A 5,633-nucleotide genomic window follows, 5' to 3' on the forward strand; every position below is an offset into this window, starting at 1 on the left:
TTTTGAGTTATAACGTGCGTGATTTTAAAATAAACGTGCATAATTACCTGTCGTACGTGATGTACGTTAAGCCGTAATGTACGTTAACCTTCCTCTATATATGTGTATATATATATATATATATATATATATATATATGTATATTGTAAAGTTCATTGGGGAACACTAAAAAAGTGAGGAACCGGGGAACACTCTTAAAAATTTAACTTAACATGTAAAAAATTAATTTTTTAAAAATCTTTTTCGGCGCTTCACCTTATATATACTTGTAAAAGCATTTTAATAAAAAAAATAATAAACTAAAAATATTTAAAAAACAATTAAAAAAAGGCTAAAATTTTTTTTAGAAAAATTATTTTTTTATTCGACTAGTTTCTCCTCCTTTTTATAAAGAAAAGCGCTAAAAAAATTTTTTTAAAAAATTGATTTTTAACATGTTAAGTTAATTCTATAAGATATAACTGTTTTTTAAACATTTTTTTATATTTTTAGTTTTTGATTTTTTTACTAAAAATGTTTCTACTTATATTTATAAGAAAAAAGCGTCGAAAAATAATTTTTAACATGTTAAGTATAATTTTTAAGAGTGTTCCCCCGTTCCCCACTTTTTTAGTGTTACCCAATATATATATATATATATATATATATATATATATATATATATATATATATATATAGGGGAGGGTTCATTTGAGAAGAAATTTTAATACGAATAAAAAGAACAAAAGGGTACAATTGTAAAACATTAAATAGTTTTTTTCTTACCTCGTTTATTATTATGTTTGACTAATTAATTAGTCATTAAGACCATCATCCTCCACACTAAAAAATTTTGCCTACACACATCAAAAGTTATCCTACACATTTCGAAATTTATCCTACACAACTCGTAATTTATCCTACACGCCTTGTATTTATCCTACACTATAAATGAATTTTTATTTTTATTTTTTGAGAAAAATATATATCTTAAAAATAAGTTACAAATTTAATATAGTTAGTTATTAAAGATGAAACTACCAATTAATGATGTATGTAAGTTTACCGATATACCATTATAGTTACATTAAGTACAAATATTAAATGAAGTCTAATGAAGCATTCCTATTAGTTGAAATTTCTTATTTTTTCTTCTTACAAAGAATTTCTTCTCATTTGAACTCTCCACTATATATATATATATATAGGTACGGGATAGGAGAAAACGCCCTAAAGTGTGAGAACGCATCCTGGCCCAACACGTGGCGCGGGATACGATCAGGGCATGAGGGGTTTTTTTGTCTTTCAGTCTTCTTTTATTTCATGTTCCTTCATTTTTTGGCGTCTAAGATTATTTTGGCGTTAATTATATTCATTAACAAATTGGTGTTTTACTTTTTCTTAGATCTGTCACGTTGAATTAATTGTTTTTGTCACATAGATAATTTTTTTGGCGTTATAGCGTTTCCCTGGTCAATTTTTTAGCGTTTGTGGCGTTGTATAATAATTCACTACGTGTCATTAATATTTTCATAAGATTACAACAAGACCAAATGTTTGTTGTGGCGTTTAGTCAATTTTTTTTTGGCGTTTAATACATTGACAAGGTGCTTTGCCAGCATTCGTTCTCACAGTTTTCATACTATTAGCATTTTGGTGTTCATAGTTTTTGGCATTTTATATAATAATGTATTTTATTAGCAGAGAATTAGATAAAAAACAACAAAAAAATTATATAACAAAACAATAGAAAATGAAAAAGAAAAAAATTAAAAATGGTAATCTAAATTCTCATCTAAATCTTCACTGTCATCAACATCTTCTTCTTGAATATGTTTTTGGCGTTTTGAACCTTTGAATACATTAGCTAGATGCCAACTTTCCTACATATACCACGTCTTTTTTAGACGAAGCTTCTTAGTGGCATCCTGTTTTTTGGTGTGATATTCTTGTTTGGTTGCTTGTCATTGAAGATCAACTCTTGCTTGATGCTATTTATAATAATGGAGTTCAAAATAGCATTTTACACTTGTATTGATCCCTTTATGTCATGCATATAATCATCAAGAACAAAGCTCACATGATGACATATCACTGTCATCAGTCTCTTTTCCTTAAATATTTGTCCATCTCATTCAGCAAAAGATTATAGAGATACCCATCTCAGAGAAGACTCCATTCATCGAAAGCTTTGCCATCTGTGGTCTTTTTAACTAACTTTTTGGCGTTTTAAAGTGAGTGGTTTCTAGGGAACATGGCATTTGTTTTTCTGGGTGTGATCAATTCATTGTGTAGAGACCCCTCTCTTATAGGAGTTTTTTGGCGCGTAGTTTAGACGGGATTTTTATTATAATAAATTATAGTAATAAAGTAACCGTCTTTTCAGATACTGTGTGTATTTACTTTTTTGTTCAGCTTTATCGGGTTTCTATGGTGATAGACGTCTCATCTTCCAATCTTCCAAGTTTGGTGTTTTTTTAAATGGCGTTATGCAGATCAAGATGACAAAATACAATAACAGAGAAAATATTAAGCAGAAAAAATATTTATTATTTTTGGCGTTTTATAAGCAATAACTTTTTGTAGTATTTTTTTGGCGTTTTACAACTAAATAGAGAAATATAGCATTTAATTATCTTAAGAAGAAAAAAAGAAGATTACACAGAAGAAAACTAACAAAAAAAATTAAAACTCCTTGTCAGAATGTATTTTATCCGAGAAGTATCCATCACTTCCGTCGTCTTCTTCCTCGGAGTCTTCATCTAGACCTTCATCCATGTCATCACCTTCACTTTCATCGGCTTCTTGTTCCTGAAAATTCTGAAACCTCCATTTGAACATGTCCTATATTAACGCCATTTTTGAGTCCTTGTCTGTGTTCAAACAAGTGGCGTTGTGCAATTCTTCCATGAACCCAAGCCCCTACTTTGTCATGATGTTTTCAAGCAGGTAGTCTTCCTGCTCTCCGATGTCGTATATAACGGTCACCATGTCTGTTTCATCATCAAAACGCCATGATGTCCTGACAGGGTCCGGTTTTCCATCTGCTTTGATTGGTCGAAATTTCCTTGTTAATGTTTTCATAAGCTTGTGTGTTTCATGACATTCGTTATCCAGAGCGATGCCAAGAGATAGGATATCCCTCTGTACCTCTTCTTCCATCTTCAAAATTGTCTTGATCGTCCTAACATACACCCTCCTTCGGTTGTCAAAACGTAGGACGAATCGCCTGATTGCCAGAATGTATCTCCAACAAACGATGGTTGCCATTTTTGGCGTTTTGGTTAAACTTGGCGTTTTTTGGTAAAAGATGTGTTTTGCAGAATGTTAGATTGAAGTGATTATGGAAGCGATGTTTAACGTCTTTATATAATGATGTTTTGGCGCGTAATTTAGGAGGGAATTTCTTCTAATAAATGTTAATAACAAAATTTCAGTTACTGTGTTGTTTCCTCTTCCTGTAGTCTCCAACGCGTTTTATCACTAATATTTGGCGTTTTGTATTTAATGGCGTTTTATTTTTTTTTAATGGCGTGTTATCATTTTTACTGTCGTTTTGAATTTGAACGGTAAAATTTATTGAGACTTCGTTAATAAATTTTGCAACAACAGAATAATCTATTTTTATCACGAAAACCAAACACGGGGTTTTTTCAGGATATATATATGTCTTATTATTTAGTACAGAAAATTACATTTATTCAAACCGTGTATTGCCCATATTTTTAAAGATGTAATTTTTTTTATTATTTGGTATATAAAATTACATTTATTAAACCCGTGTTATAAAGGAGGTTTTTTAAAAATGTATTATTTTATTATTTGGTAAACAATTTTACATTTATTCACCCCGTGTAATATACGTGGTTTTAGAGATATAACTTTTTTACTTCGTATATAAAATTACATTTATTCAACCCGTAAAATATGGTTCTTATAGATATAACCTTTTATTATTTAATATATAAAATTATATATATTCAACCCGTACAATAAATGAGGTTTTTAAAAATATATTATTTTATTATTTAGTATATAAAATTTATCTATTCAACCCCGTGTAATACACGGGGTTATAACCTAGTATGTATATAGTCAATTTTAAACAATACATATGTGTATATTACGAAAAGATTAGGGAAAATATGTGGTTCAGAATGTTTCTCAAGTTTCTCAATTAGCCTACTGCTTCTCACATGATCCTAACCATACACACACACACACACACACACACACACACACATATATATATATATATATATATTGGAAGGTTCAAATGAGAAGAATTTTTTTGTAAGAATAAAAAAGAAGAAGTTTCAACCAATAAGAATGCTTCATTTTACTTCATTTAATATTTGCATTTAATTTTAATATAAGGGTATATTGGTAAACTTACATAAATCATTAATTTGTATTCTTCCCCTTTGATAACTAACTAAATTAAATTTGTAACTGTTTTTCAAAATATATACTTTTTCCAAATTAAAAAAACAACTTAATTTAAAGTGTAGAATAAATTACTAGTTGTGTAGGATAAATTACGAGTTGTGTATGATATATTTTGAGGTGTGTAGGATAAATTTTGGCTATGTAGGATAAAATTCTATAATGTGTAGGGTATATGTAGGAAAATTTTGATATGTGTAGGTTTTGTAGATTATATGTAGAATAATTAATGATTAGTTGACTAATTAATTAAAAAGAGAAAAATTAATAATATGAGTTATAAATGAAATAGTATTTTACTAATATGTCCTTTCTTCTTTTTCTTCTCACATTAAATTTCTTCTCAAATGAACCTTACCCTATATATTATGCAGAACACTATATATTGCGAGAACACGCAGAACAAAATGCATCACCCATTTTTTCAATTGTAAAAACCTAAAAAGTAAATGAAAATATTACAAATGTAAGATTTATTGTTTCTCACACGAGAATTCAAAACAAAAAATGAAAAATTTTTAGTTTTTATATAACCTACACATATGTTGGTTAAATTACCTACATGTATGTAGGCTATGTGTAGGTAAAAATGTATGGTTTTTTCATATATATATATATATATATATATATATATATATATAGGGGGCTGCTAGAATGAGAACCACCCCGAGTTGTAAGAACCGCGAGAACTACACCCCACGGAGCGCCGTTCGCCGTGATTTTTTTTTACAAGTAGATGTGTGCATTATAAACACGGCCGTAAAAAATCACGGCGAACGGCGCTCCGTGGGGTGTACTTTTTTTACACCTCAAGTTTGGTGTTTTTTAATTTTTTTTCTTTTTTCTTTTTTTTTTCACCAAACTTGAGGTGTAAAAAAGTACACCCCACGGAGCGCCGTTCGCCGTGATTTTTTACGGCCGTGTTTATAATGCACACATCTACTTGTAAAAAAAAAATCGTGGCGAACGGCGCTCCGTGGGGTGTAGTTCTCGCGGTTCTTACAACTCGAGGTGGTTCTCATTCTAGCGGCTCCCTATATATATATATATATATATATATATATATATATATATATATATATATATATATATATATATATATATATATATATATATATATATATATCGGGTAAGGTTCATTTGAGAACCACCCTTATTGCGAGAATCGCGAGAACCAATGTGAACACAAAATAAAATCTAAAAAAAAT

The sequence above is a fragment of the Helianthus annuus genome, chromosome 6 (assembly GCF_002127325.2).
Source record: "Helianthus annuus cultivar XRQ/B chromosome 6, HanXRQr2.0-SUNRISE, whole genome shotgun sequence".
Lineage (NCBI taxonomy): Eukaryota > Viridiplantae > Streptophyta > Magnoliopsida > Asterales > Asteraceae > Helianthus > Helianthus annuus.